The sequence below is a fragment of the Equus caballus genome, chromosome 26, assembly GCF_041296265.1.
Source record: "Equus caballus isolate H_3958 breed thoroughbred chromosome 26, TB-T2T, whole genome shotgun sequence".
Lineage (NCBI taxonomy): Eukaryota > Metazoa > Chordata > Mammalia > Perissodactyla > Equidae > Equus > Equus caballus.
Genome location: NC_091709.1, coordinates 7,962,213 through 7,987,534, shown reverse-complemented (window position 1 = coordinate 7,987,534; position 25,322 = coordinate 7,962,213). Strand labels below are relative to the sequence as shown.

The window sequence follows — 25,322 nt, the reverse complement described above, 5'->3', positions numbered from 1 at the left end:
CAGCCAGCCCTGGTGGTCTAGTGGTTAAGATTTGGTGCTCTAGCCACCACGGCCTGGGTTTCCCAGGCAGGGAACCACAACCCCTGTCTGTCAATTGTCATCCTCTGGTGGCCGCCTATTGCTGTGATACTGAAAGCTATGCCACGGGTATTTCAAATATCAGCAGGGTCACCCGTGGGGACAGATGTCAGTGGAGCTCCCAGACTTCCTGGCCACTCACTTCTGAGAAAAACAGCCAGGAAAACACTATGAATATCAGCAGACGATGGTGCAAAAAGACCTGGCTGGGTTTTGTTCTGCTGTATTCAGGGTTGCTAGGAGGTGGAATTGACTAGATGGCACTAACAACAAAGGACCATGGAGTTTTTTAAAAAATTATTTTATTAAGGTCATATTGGTTTATAACATTGTGTAAACTTCAGGGGTACGTTTTTATATTTCAGCTTACAAAATATAGAAATAACTTATACAACTCAACCACAAAAAAAATGAATAACCCAATCAAAAAATGCACAGAGATATGAACATTTTTCCAAAGAAGATATACAGGTGGCCAACAGGTACATGAAAATGCAAATCAAAACTACAACCTCATACCTGTCAAAATGGCTATTTTTAAAAAGGACAACAAATAACAAGTGTTGGAGAGGACTGCAAAAAAGGGAACCCTCATACACTGTTAGTGGGCAGGTAACTGGTGCAGCCACTATAGTAAACAGTATGGAGTTTTCTCAAACAATGAAAAATAGAACTACCATATGATCCAGCAATCCTTCTTCTGGATATTTATCCAAAGAATATGAAAACACTAATTCAAAAAGATATATGCACCCCTATGTTCATTGCAGTATTATTCACAATATCCAAGACTTGGAAGCAACCCAAGTGCCCATCAATGGATGAATGGATAAAGAAGGTGTGGTATATGACTCAGCCATAAAAAAGACAAAATTGTGCCATTTCTGACAACATGGATGGACCTTGAGGGTATTATGCTGAGTGAAATAAGACAGACAGAGACAAATACCATATGATTTCACTCATATGTGGAAGATAAACAAACACATGGATAAGGAGAACAGACTGGTGGTCACCAGAGGGGAAAGGAGTGGGGAGAGGGTGAAAAGGGTAAATGGTCACAGGTGTACAGTGACAGATAAACACTAGACTATTGATGATGAACACGACACAGGGCCATGGTGATTTTTCAGTTGCTATACTAAATGGCTCCAGGCCAAGACCAGTACCTGAGTATTTGCATCTTTTAATCTTTAACATTTTGAGTTAAATTTAAACCTACAAAAAAGTTGCAGAATAGTTTAAAGTCTCCTTATGCCCCTCTCCCTGCTTCCCCTAATGTTACTGTCTTACGTAATCAAGTCATTAACTATAGTGACTGCACATAATGTAAATACAAGGCGGCATCAACAAAGACCTTCTACAGTGTACACTGATCTCTTTTGACATTGCAGAAGTGACTTTGGATGAAACTGAATGATCAGTTCAAAGATCCTACATTGTTTGCAAGTGCCAGGAGTAAATTTCACTCCACACTAATTTTCTCAAGCAGTGTAAAGATAACTCCCAACTCCCCCTCTTCAAGGTATGTGAATTATTATCTCAGGCATGTTTTAAGGCTGTTCCCCTTTTCCTTCCTATTACAGTGGCCTATAAATTTAAATAAACTTTTGCGGTGTTAAAGGAAATGAGGACAGGAACTTCATCATTCAGTGCAGCATGAGAGCCGCTGCAGTGCCCATCCCCTGTGCTGAGGGTCCAGTGTGGACAGTTGGCTCTGCTCTGCAGGTGCGAAGCCTGGACACAGCAGACGTCGCGGAGGCTGGAAGCAGCACCTTGCATCCCGACTCCCTCCGTGCCTCTTGCAGCTGCTGCTCTCCTAAGTCCTGGCCCCTCTCGCTGGGGTGCCACGAGGTGGTGCAGCGGTAATCGTGATGTGGGCCCGCGAAACTCCTGTCTCCCTCCACATGGAGGCATCTTTCCTTCCCTCTCTACTTCTCCAATGATCCCCTTCCATCCTCTCCTCTTCACAACGCATCCCCCTTCTTAAGGATCCACAGAGAGCTTTCTGCTCAATAAACTAAAACAGAAAGCTCTTCTCTCATCCCCAGGACATCATTGGGAAATGATGTGATAAACTCACTTCAGGTTTTTCCTCATAACATACCTGTAATCCATGCATCTTCAAAGGCTACATTACATTAATAGGAACATTAAGTATGTTAAATTATATTAGTCCCTGAGAGATTCTGTAGATAATTTGTTTAAAAAGAAATGTTCTACGTTTTAAATTTCCAAACCCATACAGAAGAAAAAGAGGATTCATGTTAAATTTTCAAACTTTTGGCTTAGTGGACAGGAAGGAGGGAAGAAAGAAAGCATGGCATTATGGAGAGGGAAGGTAGCAGGCATACCATTGGCCTAGAGGACATCACATATTAAAAGAACCCAGAAGCCTCCAAATCTCTGCCAACAGAGCTGTCCCATATAGCATGTTGCTGTGTGTTAATATTTAACTTTGTCTTCATTTTATAGACAAGACAGTCATTAATTTATTTACTTCAGGTTTGGCAAATATGGGGAAATACTTGCAACCCTTCTTTATTCACAGCAGTCTGCAGTGTGGAATCCTAGGGAACCCTCAAAGCCTTCTCAGGACGATGCTCTGAACACCCACCATTTGTGGACTGGAGTTCATAATTGGCCCTGCCGGATCTCTGTGTTTGCCGTGAGGAAGGCTTCCTCATTTTAGTGGATGCTTCATACATTGGCATTGTATTACTTAGGTTAAATCAAAATGTTATAATAAATACAATGTATAACATTATGTATTATATAATATAATAAATACACTCAGAATTATATATTGCTGGAATATAATAGAGGTTTCTTTCCTTTTTAAGGTAACAGTCCAAGCTATTTATTTCTAGTTGATGAGGTGCATTACTAGTATTATTCAATGACCCAGGCTCTTTACACTTTGTGGCTCCCCTCCAATTGCTACTGTCTCATTGTCATCTTCAGTCAGCCGGTAAAAGAGGAGAGAGAACGTAGAGGAACAAATATCCATCTTAAAAGCTCTGTCTCAGAGATGACTCACATCACTTCCTCTCACATTTTATTGATGAGATCCAGTCATGTGGACTCATTTAGCTACAAGAGAGCCTGGAAAATGTATTTTAGCCATGATTCCAGCCACAGTCCCACCTGTACGGAAGGAAAGGGTGGATTTGGGTGGGGGCTAGTTGTCTCTCCAACAGGTGTCACTGTCCTCTGACAGCAATTGCAGGCACTAATTTGAGAAGACAGTGTACTCTCCATCTTCTTGCACATCTTATTGGAGTATAGTTGTGGTTCAAGGGTTTAGACAGTTGCAAAACAAGCATGGGGACATATTTGGAGATATGCAAAAAGATAAGATGAGTTAATCTCTTTCATACAAGCAAATACATCACTGTGATATAGCGTCAAAATGTTACCCTTTTGAATACATGGGAGCAACAATTATTTATTTTCTAAAAATTAGACACAAATTAAACTTCCAAATTTGCAATAGACTATTAGATATTTGAAAACATTGGAAAAAGTTTCAATGTTTTCAATAACTTATAGTAGATTTTGTATTTTTATACATTTTAACAAATTTAGTGATGTTTATCACTGCAAACAACAGGAGTAGAGCTAAAGGAAAAATTTGTTTTATATTTATGTTAAACTCTAAACACATACAATGTTGATTATTTTCCATTTTCAATTCCACATGTTCTCACATTTGCATCTCAGGACATTAGAATGGGACGGATGCAGTGACATTTTCAAAGCCAAGAAAGCCATTATCTGAGAAACACCTGGCCACATGGAATTCCAGAAATAATTATAAATACAGGAGTCGCATGCCTGTATTGGTAGAAAAGACTGGAAAGGAATACAGGAACAGTATATTATTTATTCAAGTTCATCAAGATCTGTGTAGTTGTGGGCTGCGGGTGTGTGCAAAGCCTCAGACAGCATAGAAACGACATCTCACAGCCTTTCCCCATCCTGTCTGCTCTCCCAGGCCTTCTATTGGGTTATAAAGTACAAACCACATGCAAACACACACAAACAGACAAATGCAGTCAAGCTTTATATCAAAATCATAATATACACTGGAAAACTCAGCTGCTAATATATCATTGCACATAGAACTAGAAAACTACCAAAAATTTCCAAAATTGCATTCTATGCTCTATTCTTCCATTTGCCTATAACTATAAAAGTCTTTCCTCATCCAGCAGCACAATCTAAGTGATCTTTTAAGTCTCTCAAGAAGGAAAAGGCAACCCGTTTTAGCCTAGTATTCTTCATTATTTGATTATAATTGTAACCAATGATAATATTGGTTGTAATTATGAAATAATCTACACAAAATGATTGTTGTTAGAACTATGTGTACATAAAAGCCTCAATCAGTATCTAGTCAGCATACAGAAGGTACTTGATAAATGTCAACAGCTATTAAATATGGGAAAATATTTATAAAAATAGGATGAGTATATTAGTTGTATTTTCAAATCCATATTAAGAATGTAAAGGCGAACTCCAATATTTGTTTATGGAAGAGCAACAGGAATGATGATTCACGTACAAGTGGTTCCCTGTCTATTTGTTACACCTCTGCCCCCTTAGGAAATGAAACATACCCTAACTTAGGACGTGAGAACCCTGCCAGCATGGAACACATGAAGCTTCGTCAAAACGCTTTTGGAGTCCACGAAATGCTCTGCTCCGAGGGAGCCACACACTAAGTACTGGGGAGATAAACGTAGCTATTAATCCTGCTCACCTGCGCTCCCCTCTGCACTGATCCAACAGATGATGCTTTGTAACGGCGAGACCTCAGCACCCGCCCACCTGTAATTTACTGGGAAATCAGCCAAGTACCAGGATAGCTCAGTCACCAGCAGCGAGGTACACACAGAGTCAATTTTTGTCATTTCGCAGGTGACGCCTTCATCCAGAATTCATCCTCAGCACCTGTGTTGCCCTCGGCCCGTGATATGCGAATTGAACGCCCCTGTGGGCATATGCCTCTTCCTGTTCAAAGACTCTGGGTTTATGTAGTATTATATCGTTTTTAAAAGAAATGTAAGTATGTGCTATTTTGGCACAATGTGTGTCTGCTCAGTTTACGCTTCAGGAGAGTAAACCATATTATGTATTTTCCCTTGGTTAGTGTTTTTTATACACTATTTAAACTTTATCTAAGGATGGAGCCTTCAGAGACATTTTAAACACTAGAGTAAGCACATAACTGCTTATTCAGCTGCAGGAGAAAGGCTATCAGGTTGCTTCTGCGGTGAACTCTAGGGAAAAAATCATTACGGGACAAGTATTTCAGTTGTCATGGAGCCTTTACAGTGACTTTGTAGTTTCATTTATTGGATAGTAATCAGGCTTTATTTGCCTAGAAATATTCTCACCATAAACTAGCACTGTAGAAGAAGAGATATTTTTTATTGTTATATCTTTAATATTTTATCATGGAATGAGTGTAAGAATCCAGGAACAATAAACAAGGAAGCACCAGAAGCAGCAGAAAAATTCCAAACCAAAACGAGACTTCAAAGCCCAGTGGGCATGCTAATATTTTGTGAAAATTTAACATATACTTAGTGAGTGTCTCAGGACAAACAAAATAGATATAAATAGAGTGGAGTCTTTCTAAAGCATCGAGGATGATGTAAGATCAATTCTCTTTCTGAAGACTGTGTCTGTGAATAGGCAATACTCTCATCATTAAACTAAGATTCCAAAATCATGAGATAGGCTAATGTGTGTGTGTGTGTGTGTGTGTATTTGAAAGACTTTCATCCAGATTCACTGCCAGTGTTACTTGGAAACTTTTAATATTTCTACCTTTTTTTTCCTTCTAGAGCTGTTTTACTTTTCCCCTAAGAAAAATTAAAATTATTCTTTAATCCACTTTACATTAACTTATCTGATCCTTTCCTTTTAGCTGTGAAATCACTGAAGCAGCAAGTTCTTCATAACTTGGCATTCACACACTTCCATGGAGATTTCAGTAGTTTCATGAAAAAAAACCAAATACGATGATCTGAATTCAATAAACTTCACCTTTGAAACAAACCTGTGTAGTCTAAATGGAGTTTGTGAGAACAACCTTTGGAACATGTCCACACATCTTAGTCAGCACAGGCTGAGTTCCACTGCAGGAACAGAGACTGCCGCATTACAGTAGCTACAGCAACATGAAGACGTATTTCTCTGAGTCACTCAGAGCTCAGCTGGGCTCTGTGCCCAGCAGCGCTCCTGTCGGGGTGGAACCATCAGGGCGGGAAGGTGACTCTGCTCCTCAGAAAGGGTCTGTGAATGATGATAACCTGCATGACATTTACTCTACTTTTGCTACAATTATTTCATTAGAAAGACGTATTCTGTATTTATAAATAAGTACATGGAGGAGTATAAATTATTCTTCTTTGAGAAACTCACTGGTTGATTATTTAAAAACTCATCTATAGAAACTGTACTAAGAATCCGTGCTGACTCACACGTACCACAGAGAAACACAGTGTGTGGAAGGCAGAGGAGTGTGCACTAGAAATCTTGAGAAGAGCAGAAAAGTTTGTAAGTACTATATAAATCAGTGAGAATATGTGTGTGAAATCGATTTAAGTTAAAACAGCAAGAATTAAATTCCAATTTCAATCTAATATTTTTAAAATTCCAAGATATCTAATCATTTTATATCTAAACTTTTTTCGTAAATGCAACAATCAACAGTTTTCAATCCAGTCTGTGAGGAGCTTAGAAGTGGCTTCTCCATCCTAATAACAAATAAAAACCTGAGCAAACTGAAAACTCAACAACTCTTCTTACATGTGTCAAAGAAGTGAGCTCACAGAGCAAAACGCTGTCCCCAGAATTGGAGAGACAGGACAGCAGATTCAGAGAATCAGAAGCAGAGCAGAAAGCCCCAAGCAGGAACCTCCACTGTAACCAGCACTCGGGTAGCAGACCTGAACGATAACTGATAACCTGCTGGAGGTTCAGTGTGGACAAGGTGAGGGGTAAAAACTCCCAGGGGACCTGGTCCCAGCAGCCCAGCACCCTTCTGTGAGTTTCACCTCCAGGAGGTGGAACAGGTGCTTACAGGAGATATCAGAGGAAAATTCTCTCCTTCTTCTGTCAGGGGAGGGGAAAAGAATCATTTTAGGGTACTCCAGAGCATTCTGTTCTTCTTAGCAAGGACTGCCCTCAAGGAAACTAGTTTTCCAGAGGCTAAACTGTTGAGTTTATCAGAGCATAACTGACCTGGGGTGGAAAATACCCAACTCCAGCCCCTCTAACCTTCCTGGCCCACCTAAAGAGGCAAAAAATCAAGAAACACCTGTGGAGTTCACAGTTCAGAGGTTTGGACTGACTAAAATACTAATCATAGTCTTTATCAAAGGACTTGAGAATGCTTCCCCTCCCTCCACACCTCCAGACCACATTACTCAAGGACTGTTTACAGCAGTATCTTTTACCCAGTACATCATGTCTGACTATAACGAAAATTACAAGACACACTAAAAAACAAGTTGAAGAGGGGCCGGCTCTGTGGCGTAGTGGTTAAGTTTGGCATGCTCCACTTCAGCGGCCCAGGTTCACAGGTGCAGATCCCAGGCATGGACCTGCACCACTCATCAGCCATACTGTGGTAGCAACCCACATACAAAATAGAGGAAGATTGGCATGATGTTAGCTCAGAGCTAATCTTCCTCAAGCAAAAAAAGAGGAAGATTGTCAACAGATGTGAATCGTCCCCAGCAAAAAAAAGAAAAACACGTTTAAAGAGACAGAGCCAGCATCAGAACCAGACATAGTGAAGATGTAAAAATTATCAGACTTGGAGTTTAAAAGAACTATGATGAAGATGGTAAGGGCTTTAATGGATAAAGTAGACAGCATGCAAGAACAGATAGACAATGTAAGCAGAAATGGAAATTCTAAGAAAGAACAAAAGAGAAATACTAGAGATCAAAAACACTGTAACAGAAATAAAAATTGCCTTTGATGGGCTCGTTAGTAGACTGGATATGGCTGAGAAAAGAATCTCTGAGCTTGAGGATATGTCAGTAGAAAGTTCCAAGCTAAAAAGGTAAAGAGAATACAGACTGAAAGAAACAGAAGAGGAAATCTGAAGACCGTGGGACAGCTACAGATGTGTAACATACATGGACTGGGAATGCAAGAAGGAGACGAAAGAGATAAAGGAACAAAAGAAATATTTGAGACAACAACGATGAAGAATTCCCCCCAATTAATGTCAGCCACCAAACCACAGTTCCAGTTAGCTCAGTAAGCACCACACAGGATAAATGCCAAAAAAAAGCTCACTAGGTGTACCACATGCAAATTGAAGATAAGGATTAGAAAAAAATCTTGAAAAAGCAAGACGTTACCAATACAGGATCAAAGATAAGAATTACATCCTACTTCTCCGAAACGATGGAAGCAAGAAGAGAGTGGAGTGAAATATTTAATGTTGAGAGAAACAAAACCTACCTAAAATTCTGTATTTGGGGAAATTGTCTTTGAAAATTGAAGGAGAAATAAAGACTATCTCAGAAAAACAAATATTGACAGAATTTGCTGTCAGTATATCTGTCTTGCAAGAAATGTTAAAAGAAGTTGTTCAGCAAGAAGGAGAATGAAATAGGTCAGAAACTCAGAGGTACATAAAGAAAGCAAGAGCAGGGCTGGCCTGGCGGCCCAGCGGTTAAGTTCACACACACCGCTTCGGCGGGTTCAGATCCCGCATGGGGACCTACTCACTGCTTATCCGGCCACCTTGTGGCAGGTGCCCCATATAAGTGGAGGAAGATGGGCACAGATGTTAGGTCAGGGCCAGTCTTCGTCAGGAAAAAGGGGAGGACTGGCAACAGATGTTAGCTCAGGGCTAATCTTCCTCAAAAAAAAAAAAGGAAAAGCACTGAAGAAAAGATAAGTGAAGGTAAAATAAAACGTTTTGTTTTTCTTATTCTTAATTGATCTAACAGATAACACTCTGCTTAAAATAATAATACAAACAATGTATTTGATTATATACACTTATGTACATATCATATATATTGTATATGTACTTATGTATGCTTATATATAAGGAAAATGAATGACAGCAATGATACAAGGAATGAGAGGGAGGAATTAGGATATTTTGTTATTATAAGTACACACTCTACCTGTGAGGGTATAGTGTCATTTGAAAGTGGATTTGGATTAGCTGAAATGTATATTGAAAACTCTGAAGCAACAACTAAAAGAATTTTTTAAAGAAATGTAACAAATATGCTAAGAAAGGAGAGAAAATGGAATCATAAAATGCTTAATAAAACCACAAAAGGTAGAAAAAGGAATGGAGGACAAAAATAGGAACAAAAAACAAAGGCAATGGTAGAAAATACTAACCAATATGGTAGATATTAATCTGACTGTATCAATAATCGCTTTGAACATCAATGGTCTAAAGAAACCAATTAATAGAAATTTTCAGAGTAGATCAAAAAACCAACTATATGAACCAACTATATGTTGTCTATGAGAAACCACTTTAAATATAAAGACATATACAGTCATGTGTCACTTAATGACAGGGACGCGTCCTGAGAAATCCCTTGTCAGGTGACTTTATTATTGTGCAAACATCATAGAGTGCACTTACACAAACCTAGATGGTATAGCCTGCTACATGCTCAGGCCGTATGATACTAATCTTATGGGATCACCATTGCATACTCAGTCCATAGTTGACCAAAATGTCATTATGCAGCTCATGACTATATAACTTAAAAGCAAATGGATGGAGAAAAATGTACCAACATAACACTAATCAAAAGAAAGAAGGAGTAACTGTATTAAATTCAGAGAGAGAAGATTTCATCAGGTATAAAGAAAGGCAAAACATAATGATAAAGAGGTCATTCTCCAAGAGGACATAGCAATCCTTAAAGTGTGTGAGCTTAACAACAGAGGGCCAAACTATGTCAGACAAAAATGGATAGAACTGCAAGGAGAAGTAAATAAGTCCACTACCATTATTGGGAGCTTCAATGCTCCCCTATCAGAAATGGACAGATCCAGGAGATAAAACAGGAAGGGCATAGTTGAACTCAGCCACACCATGAATCAACTTGATATAATTGTTATCTATAGACTGCTTCATGTAACAACAGCAGAACATACATTTTTCTCAAGCTCACAAGGAAGAGTTGCCAAGATAGATCACATTCTGGACCATAAAATATACCTCAACAAATTTGGAAAAATAAAAGTCATACAATGTCTGCTGTCAGATCACAATCAAATTAAACCGGAAATCAATTACAGAAAGATAGATGGGAAAATCCCAAACTACATGGAGATTAAATAACATATTTCTAAATAATATGAGTCAAAGATTTCAAGAGAAGTTTAAAAATATTTTGAACTACCGACACATAGATCAGTGGAACAGAATTGAGATCCCAGAAGTAAACCCACACGTTTATGGACAGCTAATATTCCACATGGGAGCCAACAGCATACGATGGAGAAAGGAGAGTCTCTTCAATAAATGGCGTTGGGAAAATTGGACAGCCACATGCAAAAGAATGAAAGTAGACCATTCCCTTACACCATGGACAAAAATCAACTCAAAATGGATTCAAGACTTGAATGTAAGACCCAAAACCATGAGACTTCTAGAAGAAAACATAGGCAGTACGCTCTATGACATTGGTCTGAGCAGCATATTTTCAAATCCCACGTCTGACTGGGCAAGGGAAACAAAAGAAAAAAATGAACAAACAGGACTACATCAAACTAAAAAGCTTCTGCACAGCAAAGGAAACCATCAACAAAATGAAAAGACAATGTAACAATTGGGAGAAGATATTTGCAAACCATATATCTGATAAGGGATTAATATCCAAAATATACAAAGAACTCATACAGCTCAACAACAAAAAATCCAACAATCCAATTAGAAAATGGGCAAAAGATCTGAACAGAGATTTCTCCAAAGACGATATATGGATGGCCAACAAGCATATGAAAAGATGCTTAACATCATTAGCTATCAGGGAATTGCAAATCAAAACTACAATGAGGTATCACCTCACTCTGGTCAGAATGGCTATAATTAACAAGACAGGAAACAACAAGTGTTGGAGAGGATGTGGAGAGAAGGGAACACTTGTTCACTGCTAGCCGGAGTGCAAACTGGTGCAGCCACTATGGAAAGCAGTATGGAGTATCCTCAGAAAATTAAAAATAGATCTACCATATGACCCAGCTATCCCACTGCTGGGTATTTATCCAAAGAACTTGAAAACACAAAAGCATAAAGATACTTGCACCCCTATGTTCGTTGCAGCCTTATACACAGTAGCCAAGACATAGAAGCAATCTAGGTGCCCATCAAGGGACGAATGGATAAAGAAGATGTGGTATTATACACGATGGACTACTACTCGGCCATAAGAAATTATGAAATCCAGCCATTTGGGACAACATGGATGGACCTTGAGGGTATTATGCTGAGTGAAATAAGTCAGATGGAGAAAATCAGATACCATATGATCTCAATCATAAGTAGAAGATAAAAACAATGATAAAAAACACACAGCATTGGAGATTGGATTGGTGGTTACCATAGGGGAAGGGGGAACGGGGAAGGGAAAAAAGGGGTGATTAGGCTCACATGTGAGGGGATGGACTCTAATTAGTTTTCGGGTGGTAAACATGATGTAATGTACATAGAATTCGAAATATGATGTACTGCATATGGTGGAATTATCATACAGTTAGATTTCAGGCAGTCTTTGCCTTACTCCAAGGACCCTTGACTTCAGCCAAAATAAGGATGAAATGTGCTAATTAGTGATTATAGTGTGCTGCTTAAAGCTTTTATCCAAAAATAAAAAAGTTAAAAAAACATTTTGAACTAAATGAAAATAAAAACACAACTTATCAAAATTTTGGGGATCCAGTGAAGGCAATATTTAGAGGGAAATTTATAGCATTGAATGCATATATTAAAAAGGAGGAAAGATGTAAAATCAAAAATCTGTTTCCACCTTAGGAAACCAGAAAAAGAAGAGCAAATTAAATCCAAAGTAAGAAGAAGCAAAGAAATAGTAGAAATTAGAGATGAAATCAATAAAATTGATTTCTAAAAAACAAAGTCTATTTAAAAAAGTAATGATCACGTATGACTGTTTTCTAAAGAATTTCTAAAGATATTTCTAAAGGTAAAGGCAAGATGCTTCTTAATTTGAAAATCTAAAATTCTCATTTAAATACTAAAATTTCATTTATAAATATTTAATTTAATGTTTAAATATTAATATAGGCACTATATGATCTATAAAATCTCTTTTAAGAAATGTAATTATCGTCTACTTAAGTTTGGGCATAATTAATATTCAGAATTATAAATTGACACAATTAGATCTTAATCCACTAGATTTCCCTTAGGTTTTCTGCCTAACAAGTCACTGCAATAATCACTTTAACACCCACCATCTTCTTGCTCACAGGTTTGTAGGTAAAGAATTAGGGCAGGCTCAGTAGGGACAGTTGTTCTCCATTCCACCTGTCATTGGCTCTCATGGCTCAGTTAGAGATTGAGGATTCAAGACCTTACTCACACGCCTAGCACCTTGATGAAGGTTGTCAGCCTGGATTCTTGGGTTTTTCCTCCATGTAGCCCCATTATGTTCTCTCTCATTCTGCAGGGCTTCTTTCTCTAAGAGGTTTGCCTGGACTTCTCTACATGGAAGCTCAAAGTAGCAAGTAAGCAAAAGCAGAAACTACCAGGTCTCTTATTTGAAACACACAATGTCACTTCCAGCAGATTTTACTTTCCAAAGCAAGTCAAAAGCTCATCTCAGAACAGAGTGGAGGGGAATCAGTCCTCTTTTTGGGGAAAGAGGCACACATGTGCAGGGAGAGAAGGAATTGTTGACAAGCACTGCATATGGTGGAATTATCATACAGTTAGATTTCAGGCAGTCTTTGCCTTACTCCAAGGACCCTTGACTTCAGCCAAAATAAGGATGAAATGTGCTAATTAGTGATTATAGTGTGCTGCTTAAAGCTTGAAACTCCTCTGGAAGTATGTGGTCTAATTGGTCTACATTGTTTAGGAATCTACAGATAACTTACACCCAGTTAAACCTCTTCCACAGCCTGGTGTGGCTACGTGACCCATGGGGTGTAAAAGACCTGCCGGAGACTTTTGCCCAAGTTCTCCTGAAACCAAGATTCCTCCCACATATCTGCATGGCTCACCATCCAGACACAAAGTGCATCCTGTGTGACCAAGAAGGGAGCTGGAGAGCTGCACCTGGAAAGCTTGCCTGCAATTTCTTTTTCCTTTTTTACCATACTATTCACTTTTATTAAAGGCTTACATTAGTATATTCAGTGGAGTCTTGCGAGTCCCTCCAATTATCTAACCGTGCATAACCATTTTAGACAATCTTTTACAATTCACTATAAAAAAAAGGAAAAAGTATAATCCCTTCATTTACAAAAAACACACACAAAAGTTAGTCCCTAGTGAACCACTTATAATCTAACAACAAATTTTTGGTTTAAAACTAAAGTTTTCTTTTTCTATTAGATGGGAGGGGTCAGAAGTACCTACTTTTTTTACAAATACTAATTTTACTACTGTTGATACTATAAATAATAATCATAATGGCTAAAATTTATTGAGTGTTTACCACAGGCCAAGCATTTAAATCCACTATATCACATATTTCTCACAAAAATATTATTTATGAAATCATTAACACTATATATAAATTCTACATCCATATTAATGTTCTCCAAATACATTTTACAGTGTATCTATATATATTAAATATATTATCCATTGTCTTTGATAGTGTTTGTGTTTATCAGACTAGTAGACTTTGTAAACTTTTCTTTTCCAAACCACGTTAACATAGGATATTTCTGAAACACGTTTCCTTCTAGACCGTTTGATAGAACAGTTAACTTGTTCCTTTAGAATATGTTTCTGCATAATTCATTTCACTTTCCCCGGATATATTTTACCCAAACTATCTTCTTCCACGCCTGTCGTTATGCCGTATCCACTGGAATGTTACTGTTCAGCTCTGCTCTCCGTGGCAGCCCTGATTTCAGGAATGCAGGGAGAGGCCCACACCTCAAGAAAGTTGAACTCCCTCAGGCTCCGTTCTTCCTTGATCCGAGGGCTCTCTCTTTTACAGTGCCTTTAAACCAAGATCTCATTTTCCTTATACTCATCTTAAAAAGAATACATTTACCCCATTTCTCAACACATTTTGTATTGAATCGGAATCCAACTTTCCCTGGGGCTGGATATTTTTGTCTCCCCTTAAATTTTCAGGCACCCTGTTTTTCAGAAGAACCCCTTTAGTTATGAAGGTTTCTTATATCTTCCTGGGAGAAATCGGTGTGTCCTGGAATTGATGACGAAAGCCCCTCACTCAAAAGAATATCAGTGAAAGAAGATCAGGTCAAACACAGCAAACATTACACAGAAAATGGACAAAACTAAGGAAGGAATCCATTGGCTCAATAACAAAAGGCCTAGACCAATAGAAAGAACTAGGACTCTGGAGAAATAGCTGATTCTAGGGCTAAGGCAAGAAATATACAGGATGAGCCTGGAGCATCTCATCATGTCATGAAATAAACAAGTTTGCAAAACACACACAAACACACATGCACATACCCGTTGATGAGAGTATGTTAAATGGACACAGGAGTCACCTGAAAGTGTTCTCAATGGCCAAGCCTGGAACAAGGTGAGCAATATTATTAATAAAATAAATATGAGCGACTTCATACTGATATAAATAAATGATGAATAAATACATAAGTGGAGATGAGACACATCTCCCATGCCGAAGAATCCCAAATAATTTACGTAGTTACTGCACCCTCAAGGAGACTGAGCATAACTCCTCACTTCTTAGGTGGGGTCTGTGCCATAGTGACATCTTTCCAAAGAATATGGAGCTGGGGAACTTTATGGTGGAGAAAGCTGACAAACACTACCTCAGCCAAGTGACAAAGGTCAGCATTAACAAGGATAACTGATAAGTCATACTGATAATACGGACCCTTGATGAGAGGTGAAAAAAATGACAGTTTGTCTTTATAGTCTTGCTACCCAAAATCCATAGCTGCAATCTAAACATGATAAAAACATCAGACAAATCTCAAGAGGGACATTTTACAAAATACCTGCCCAAGACTTCTCAAAACTGTCAATGTAGTGAAAATCAAGGAAAGTCCGAGAAATTGTCACAGCCAAGACGAGTCTAAGAAGACATAATACATAAGACACACAGGTAATACATTATCCTGGATGAGATCCTGAAACAGAAAAGGAACATTGAGTGAAAACTAAGGAAATCTGAATAAAATATGAACTTGACAATTACAGTGCATCAATATTGTTTTTTTAATTGTAACAAATACACTGTACTAATGTAAGATGTTACTAAAAGGGGAAACTGGGTGTAAGGATTATGGAATCTCTGTACTATCTTCACAGTTTTTCTTTAAATTTAAAAATATTCTAAAAATCTAAGTTTATTAAAAAATCGAAAAGCTCAACACTGATTGAAATGCTTAGAACAGAGGAGGAAATCAACTTTCAATTCCTAAAGATAGACTAAACAATGAGTAAAAAAAAAAAAAAATCCTAAAATCAATCCAAAATTGAGAAGATCCAAAAAAATCTATGTCTGTGAGTAAAAGTTTGGAGACATTTCAGTTGTCTAGTTCATGCCTTTGTGAAAGTTACAAGTCAAAACACCACCAATACTAAAATAGCTATAAAAAATCTATAAATTTATAAAGAATTCCATTGTGGGTGTTATGAAGAAAGGATGTAGGACCTAGGCTGAAGTGCCTTTCACTGGGCAAATCTGGAAAACTTTTGATAGTGAAAAAGAAAATTGATGGCTTCAAAAAATTAATGGTTTGAAAATATTGAATAGATAAAAATCCTCAAATCCATAGTAGTATTCAGAGAGAGAGCAAAGGAAGGCAAAAGAGAAGGAAGGAAGAGAAGAACACAAAAGACATTGAAAATAGAGTAGATCATAGTCTATCAACTGTTAAACAATAAAAGGAAAGTCTGTAAACTTAAATACAGAAAAACAGAAAGCCCCTTATTAGGCAAAAATAATTAGGAATCTAAGGATGTGTTGGTAGACAGAATAATGAAAAATATTAAAATTAAGTTGTAGTATAACATGCCAAGCAAACAATAAGAACACAGAAGACTTAAATGGAAAAGCAATAACTAATAAAATGTTATTTGCAAAAATTGAAAAATATCTTTGAAATGATTGACTAATACTCATAAAAATTGGTCATGTGCTCAGTCATAAAAAGACAAAATCACAAATAGGAAATTCTAAAGCCCACATTCAATGCTCACAGCACAATAAAAATTAACAACACAATTATAAACAAGAAACTCATGGTCATTTCAAAACTTCAGAATAATTTTTTAAAGAGCTTTTGAATCATAAAGAAAATTTTAAAAGCTTAAATCAGTGTACTTTGAAAATAACAAGGTGTGTAAACTTATGCAATCAAATTTCACCACAGTCATATTTAGAGGTTAAGTGATAGCATTAATATGCCATAATTACCAAAATTAAAATTTATTTAATTAATTAGTAGTTTCAGAATTTGGGGAAAAAATAATTAAAATGAAACAACCAGGCTCTTGGAGAACACAAAGTTCTTATAGTCTTTTCACATTTTGTGCTTTAAAATGTTAGCTCTGCATTTATGTCAATTTCCTTGAGAGTTTTGTGGGGTTATTAAAGAAAAAAACCCTAAGCATTTAATATAAGACTCAAATCATAAAATATATTTCCTTGGGAGACAATTTTAGTGACAGCAAGGGAGACTATATATCTATCAAGGATCTTTCATTCCATTGATGTTATTAGAAAAAAACATGGTATTTATTTGGAAGAAAAATTATTTTTAAGAAAATAAAAATAATTGCTTTTCAGTTTCTTTGGCCATGTGATGTTTCATATACCTTTGCCTCCAGGAGTAACATATATCAAGGATTTTAAAAATTGAGAGAAAATACAACATGACAACCCAGTCCATATCTACCAAAGGCAGTAATCTAAAAGGAAGTCTAGATTCTCTCTTTTCCCAGCATAAGAAAAATGCCATACTTATTTGAACTGGTTTCCAAAACAGCAGGAATAAGTCTAAATGAATTCACATTTTCAAAACAAAGAGGACTTTTAAAAATTAAAAGTGTCATAAAAATTAGAAAAGAAAATTTTTCATAATTTCAATCGCTTAACTCAAACACTAAATACAAAACTTGTAAGAATTTTAAGTGCTATAGAATACTGTCAGAATTATAAAGGAAGGTGAGCAAACAGCAAGGGATTTTGCAGTTTATCTTAAGAAAATGTAAAATCTCTTTGGTCTACATATCAGAGCACAGCCAATTTTAGGTGTCTATACTTCCCTTCTTTGAAGTAATTCTCCATTTTGAAAAATACAGATAGACGCACAAAGACAGTGGAAGTAAGCACAATTTAACAACAAGAACTTGATGGTTTTGTACTTGATCAATTCTCGTCTTATAAAATGATTTATACCTATAAAGATTGGAATTAGCATTTCAAGTAAATGCTAAAACAAAATATACCTAGTGCACACAAACAGGAAGAGAGTTGACAGTCTCAAAAGAAATGATGCAGAAGCCCACCAGTCATACTAACTTGAACTCACAGGTCTGAGTAGTACCTTAATCAAATGATGTGGCTCTACACTGTAGCCAACGCACAATGAAACACAGAATTCCTCGAGGGGTTAGCTAACTGCCAGCACATGATGTCTGGGTTCTAGCAAATAAAGCTGCTGCATAGAAGGCAATGGGCAATCCCCTTTATTACAGGCAAAAACAGCAAAAAGCACAGACCCCTCGTGTGCAAACCAGCAGAACTAGAAATGGAGGGACTTGAGGAGGATTGGGGTTAGCTTCACCTTTCATAAGGAAACTCGAGCCTTTGAAAGATTCTCTATAATGTTCTTTTTGACTTATTTTCTGATTAATATGTACTCAGTAAACAAGTATTATATTCCTAGGGCAAATTAGTTCTGCAGACTAAATTCAGAACAATTGACAAGAGGGCGTTGATATTCGCCTTGGCTTGACTAAACTTAAGACACATTTCTTCCTGACTGTAGGTTCCTTTTTGTTACAGCTTTTACTTTAGAAAATTGGCAATTGTAAATACTTTTATCCCCTTTTTGCTATGAAATTTTCCCCTACGTACCTGCCAGTTTTACAGCCCAGGAATATCTTTCTTGAGGACCTGGGAAACAACCTTTTGAAACGTAATTATGAAATGAAATGAAAAGGAAAGTGACAAGAAAGATAGGGCCCCTCTTTCACTGCCTCTGTAGGAGGACAGGAGCCTAACATCCTCAATAAACACGAGTTAGCAAACACCAATAGCGGATCACATTGACCAGCCTCACCCTAATGTCCTCCAGCACATTTCCACAACTCACTCCAGGGTTAGAACTGTCCTGGGTGAGAACTCTGGGCTACAACTGTTCAGGGTGAGAACTCTTGGGGTGAGAATTTCCGGGGTTACAAATCTCCAGGGTGAGAACTCATGAGAGTTAGAACTCTCGGGGGTTACAACGCTCTGGAGTGAGAACTCTCCAGGGTGAGAACCCTCTGGGGTGAGAACTCTTCACAGTGAGAACTATCCAGAGTTAGAACTCTACAGGGGTCAGAACTCTACAGAGTGAGAACTCTCCAGGGTGAGACTTGTCAGAGGTCAAAACTCTCCAGGGAGAGAAAATTCCAGGAGTTAAGACTCTCTGGGATGAGAACACTCAAGGGATCAGAAGTCTCCAGGGTGAGAACTCTCTGGAGGGAGAATTCTGTGAGGTGAGAACTCTTCAGGGTGAGAAGTCTCCAGGGTGAGAATTGTTCAGAGTGAGAACTCTCTGGGGTGAGAACTCTTCACAGTGAGAATGCTCCAGAGAGAGAACTCTCCAGGGGTCAGAGCTCTCCATGGTGAGAACTCTCCAAGGCTGAGAACTCTCGGGGGTGAGAACTCTTCAGTGTGAGAACCCTCTGGAAAGGGAACTTTCTCGGGTGAGAACTCTCTGGGGTTAGAACTCTCAAGGGGTGAAAACTCTCAAGGGTGAGAACTCTCCATGGGTCAGAACTCTCCAGAGTGGAAACTCTACAAGGGTGAGAAAACTACAGGGTGAGAAGTCTCCAGGGTTAGAACTCTGATGGGTCAGGACTCTCCTGGGTGACAACACTTCAGCGGTCAGAACTCTCTGGAGTGTGAACTCTCTTGGGTGAGAACTCGCCAGGAATCAGAACTCTCTGTGGTCAGAACTCTCCAGAGTCATAACTCTTCACAGTGAGAACTATCCATATTTAGAACTCTCCAGGGGTTAGAACTCTCCCTGGTGAGAACACTACAGGGGTCAGAACTCTCTAGGGTGAGGGCACTCCAGGGGTGAGAACTCTCAGGGTTGAGAACCCACCAGGGATCAGTACTCTCTGGGGTGAGAACTTGGCAGGGTGCAAATGTTCAAGGGTTAGAACTCTCCAAGGGTCAGAATTCTCTGGGGTGAGAACTCTCCAGGGGTCAGAACTCTCTGGGGTGAGAACTCTCCACGGGTGAGATCTCTTGAGGTTCAGAATTATATGGGGTGAGAACTTTAGAGGGTTAGAATGCTGAAGAGTGAGAACTCTCCTGGGCGAGAACACTCCAGGGGTCAGAAATCTATGGAGTGAGAACTCTCAAGGGGTGACAACTTTCCTGGGTGAGAACTTTTGGGGGTGAGAACTCTCCAGGTTCAGAACTCTCTGGAGTGAGAACACTATACAGGTGAGAACTCTCCAAGATGAGAACTTTCTGGGGTGCAAACTGTCTGGGGTGAGAACTCTCCAGGGTTAGAACTCTGATGGGTGAGGACTCTCCTGGGTGAGAGCTCTCCAGCAGTCAGAACTTTCCAGGGTGAGAACTCTCAGGGGTTAGAACTCTCCAGGTTCAGAAATCTCCAGAGTGAGAGCTCTTCAGGGGTGAGTACTCTTCGGGAGTCAGGACTCTCCGTGGTGAGAACACTCCAGACGTCAGAAGTCTCTAGGGTCAGATCTCTTTGGGGTGAGAACTCTCTGAGGTGAGAAAACTTCACAGAAAGAATTCTCCAGGGGTGAGAACTCTCCAGGGTGAGGACTCTCCAGATTGGTAGCTCTCTGTGGTGAGAACTCTCGGGGGTGAGAACTCTCCAGTGGTCAGACCTCTCCAGGTGTCAGATTTCTTTGGGGTGAGAACTCTCCATGAGTGAGAACTCTCCAGGTTCAGAACTCTCCAGGGTGAGAACTCTCTGGGGTGACAACTCTCCAGGGGTGAGAACTCTTTGGGGTGAGAACTCTGCATGCTGAGAAGTCTCCATGGGTCAGAATTCTTTAGGGTGACACTCTCCAGAGTGAGAATTCCCCAGCGTTCAGAACTCTCCAGGGGTGAGAACTCTCCAGGGTGAGAACTCTCTAGGGGTCAGAACTCTTCATGGTGAGAACTCTCCAGCATTCAGAACTCTCCAGGGTCAGAACTCTCCAGGTGAGAACACTCCAGAGTGACAACTATCTGGAACTATCTGGATTGAGAACTCTCTAGGGTTAGAACTTTCCAGGGGTCAGAACTCTTTGTGGTGAGAACCCTTCATGGGTGAGAACTCTTCCGGGTGAGAACTCCCTGGGTTAGAACTCTCCAGGGTGACAACTCTCCAGGGTTAGAACTCTGATGAGTGAGAACGCTCAAGGGTGAGAACTCTCTGTGATTAGATCTCTCCTGGGTGAGAACTCTCCAGAGTGAGAACTATCCGTGTTAGAACTCTCCAGTTTGAGAACTCTCCAGGGTGAGAACTCCCTGGGTTAGAATTGTCCAGGGTGAGAACTCTCCAGGCTATGAACTCTCCTGCCTGTCATTTCCATGAAACTGGGCTCAGTCTCCCCTTCCCTATCAATAGTCTTGAATAAAGTATTCCTGCCTATTTAACTCTGTCCAGTGAAATTTTTCTTTGACACAATGCAGGATTCTCAAACCAGTGAAAGAAACTACTTGGACTGAGATGGGGTAAAATAGGTGTTGGTAGCTTTTCTTAGTTATAAGAAAGAGTGATTTGGTCTGGGTGTCAGATGACACTGAAATAAAATGGGCAGTCACTACATGGAAAGCTTTGAGTTCAGCAGTGGCAGCTTATCTCCACTGCTGTTCCTTATGGTAAAAACCAATATCTACCCACTTTTAATAGGGTATGGCATATGGAAAATAAAAATACATATTTCTGAATTGTTGCATGAATAAACCAAGGAATCAAGTGTTCAAAGTACGTAAATGTCCCCTTCTATAAAAGAACAGAATTCATGAAGACAACGTTTGTCGGCATGGCTCTTTTTCCCTTCTGCATTTGCTTTGCTTTTAGTCTTCTCAGATTCCAAAAGCTCAGCTGATTCTCTTGGGTGCACCTTTCGCTTCTACAAACAACTGAAGCAAGAGTAGATATGAAGCCAGTAGCAATGGCAAGTTTGAAATACAAGTTGTTATAGCTACATCCCTTTAAAAAAAATTCAGGGGCTAGCCTGGTGGTCTAGTGTTTAAATTCATGCACTCCACTTTGGTAGCCCGGGGCTCATGGGTTCAGATCCTGGGCATGGATCTATACACCCCTCCTCAAGTCATGCTGTGGTGGCATCCCACATACAAAATAGAGGGATATTGGTAACAGATGTTAGCTCAGAGCCAATCTTTCTCACACAAAAAAATTCAAATACGTATTTTCATTAAAAAATAAAAAAAAAATCCCATGTTTTACATGTGTATCCTTCAAGAAGATTTCTTTTAAAATGCCATTTAACTCACTAGATAATTATGAGTGGAAATTTGCAATATAAATATGTAATAAGATGATGAGATATTCTATCCCAAAACAATTAAATCAGAAGACAAATCTGTGCCTCTAAGATAAGGCAAAGAATTTGAAAAAGAACTCAGACATCATTTTCCTTAAAACAGAATTGACTAATCTATCTATATTTCATTTTGAAATATTTTAATTTGCCTGAATTACAGATGTGTGCTCTGAGCTAAATCATATATAATGCCAATAAACCACATTTGTAAGGAATGACACATCACGAAAAGGATTGTCTATAAGCATTTCCAAAGATTTTTATTGAGTCTGCATATTTCCCATATTACAAATGATTTGCATTTGATATCTAGCCAATAAAACATCAAGCATCAAATATAACTATGAATGAAAAAATACACTTTAACATCTATGTAGTAAAAAGCAATCTTGTGCTTTTATCTGAACCCCATTGTCTTTTCTTTTCCAGAAGGAAGATCTGAAAGGGTTACCACAACACACATCAGGACACGCATTTTAAAAGTTTTATTTCTACTTAGCTGCCTATCACAATATTCTTAACATGTGAACTGTACTTTTAAGCTAGTGTATATATATAAGTCTTGAGTCTTCAAAAAGAGTAACTAAATAGATGTACATTCACAGATTTTGCAGATGTAAATAAACACAATACCGAACTAAAGACCCATTTAGAAAACAACAGTTGTGTAGGGGAGTGTTTTCTATGTAATAATGACGCACACAAAATGAAAATATAGTCTACTTTTTCCAAAAATGTCTGTATACCACTTTAAATCCAATTTTAGACCGGACTGTGAGATCATGGAATCACAGATATGGCTGTGCAGTGATATTGGGAAAGTTTATATTACAATTTCTGAACACAAGGAATTGTTCAAAAGTATAAAACACAAACAAGGGTGTTGTGTGGTTTGAGTGGCATTTTCCAGAAACAATCTTTTGAGGAGGCTAAAGCTTGGATAGATTTTCATCAAATAAAATACTGCAGTAATTAGAGACATGCAGTTCAGGTACAGAAAAACACCTGCCATAACATTTTGCATAAACATCTATGGAAACCAGAAACTAGAATCTCTTTACTTGATTTTCTTATTTTATTAATATAACTCTAGCTGTTTCAAAAATTGTTATGTTTATCTTATCTTTTGTATTCTAAACAGTTTCTGCCATCACATTTTATGAAATTTTCTTCTTTCTGGTTGATTTTCATACTATATATAATAACAAGGTAGCAACAGATCGATGAAAATGTACTGGCTAGTAAGTTTCAGAACTGATAGAAAACACGAATCTTCAGATTCAGGGAGTCCAAAGAATCTCAATTTGAATAAATGAAAAGAAATTTACATTTAAATACATGAGAACGAAGTAGCTTATTACCAAAAACTAAAAGATCTAAAAAGTAGCCAGACAGAAAAATGAACATTCTGCAAAGAAGCAACAATAAAATGGATTTGTCAACAACAACAAAAGATGTAAGATGATAAAACTATGTCCTGAGTGTGTTAGAAAAAATATTCACCTAGAATATATTCTCAAGGAAATTTCCTTTCAGGAACAAGAATGAAATAGACATATTTTCAGACAAAAAACAAAAGAGTTACTAGCAATAACACCTCACTAAGTGGAATTTTAACAGATGTCCTTAAAAAGGAATGATGATCAAGAGGGAAGGTTTCAGATGCTAGAAGAAATGTTAAGCAAAGAAATCGGTAAATGTGTGAGCAAATTCAAGCAAATATTGATACATTTGATAATATCTAAATTATAGAATACTATACATATTGGGACAAAAGTCATCATGGCTGTGTTGTTCCAAAGAAGAGAAAGAAAACATTAATTTTAAGGTTTATTTATACTTTGTTAAAATTAGTATTCACATTAAAATTTCTATTTCCTAAAATACTATAAATAGCATACACAATGTCCAAGCCAGTAGAAGAAAAATATTAATATGAGAAAAAAAGGAAGTAATACAATTAATCCAAAATAAGGCAAAGAAGGAGAAAAAATATATAAAATGTAATACATAAGCAAAGCATAAAATAAAATAGTAGGCATGAATCAGATATTTCAGTAATTGTGATAAATATAAATGAGTTACATCTTCAGATAAAATACAGGATCTAAGACTGTAGTTGAGGAGCCGGCCCAGTGGTGCAACGGTTAAGTGTGCAAGTTCCGCTTTGGTGGCCCAGGGTTCACTGGTTCACATCCAAGGTGCGGGCATGGCACTGCTTGACAAGCCATGCTGTAGCATGCATCCCACATATAAAGTAGAGGAAGATGAGCACGGATGTTAGCTCAGGGCCAGTCTTCCTCAGCAAAATGAGGAGGATTGGCGGCAGATGTTAGCTCAGGACTCATCTTCCTCAAAAAAAAAAAAAGACTGTAGTTGGTAAGTCAGAAATACATTCATTACCTGAAGCATGCCTACAATAGAAGGGCACACAAAGACTTTTTAAGATGTGGAAAAACATACACGATAAATTCCAACCAAAAGAATGCTGGTGTAGTTATCTTAGTACCATGCCAAGTTGTTTTTGCTAGAGGCAAAGTCATTCGATAATGATTTATCATCAGAAAATGAAGAGCAAATAAAATGGATTCTTCCCCCACACCATAAAAATTCTTCATGTATTAAGGACTTAAGTATAAATAGCAAAACCACTAAACTTTGTAACCAATACAAGAATATAGCTGTGAACTTTGAGGTAAAGGAAGACTTCCTACAGAAAAAGTATAAAATATAAAGGAAAAGATTTATGAATTTGAATATATTAAAATTATGAGTTTCTCTTAATCAAAAAACGTCATAAAGTACATGAAAAGATAATCTGCAAAATGAGAAAATCTTTGCAATAATAAAACTTACAAAGGAATAAGTATCCAGAATATAGTTTTCAAAAAAACTCCCAAATACCTATAAGAAAGAGACTTAAAAAAATCAAAAGGAGAGTGGGCAAATGATTTTTAATAGGCACTTCATGAAAAAGGAAAAAATAATGTGTAATAAACAGTCCAATAGGTACTCAAATTCAATAAAAATAAGGGGAAAACAAAATGACTGAGATCAGTTTTACTTCCACCAGACTAGCAAAAATTAAAGTCCCTCAATATGAAGTATTTGCAAGGGTGAAACCATCAGGACTCATGCGCTGTTGATAGTAAGAGGACATTGGTACAACTGCTTTAAAAAACATGTTGACAATGTTGAACAAAGTCAAAGATTCATACGTCTTATGACCTGACAATATTACTAATAGGCATATACCATAAAGAGGCTTTTG

The 25,322-nt window shown here is 37.9% G+C and overlaps 1 long non-coding RNA gene across 5 annotated transcripts in view; it reads right to left on the bottom strand.

The window, feature by feature from the left end:
- Positions 1–22,285: 22,285 nt before the first annotated feature.
- LOC138920871 (uncharacterized) overlaps positions 22,286–25,322 on the bottom strand; it is a 48,903-nt gene continuing 45,866 nt past the window's right edge. For 3 of the 5 annotated variants that reach the window (XR_011432810.1, XR_011432809.1, XR_011432808.1), the window contains one exon: positions 22,286–24,403. This is a non-coding gene — a long non-coding RNA (uncharacterized lncRNA). The remainder of the gene's footprint in view (positions 24,404–25,322) is intronic. The other 2 variants (XR_011432806.1, XR_011432807.1) reach the window with 1 other exon arrangement.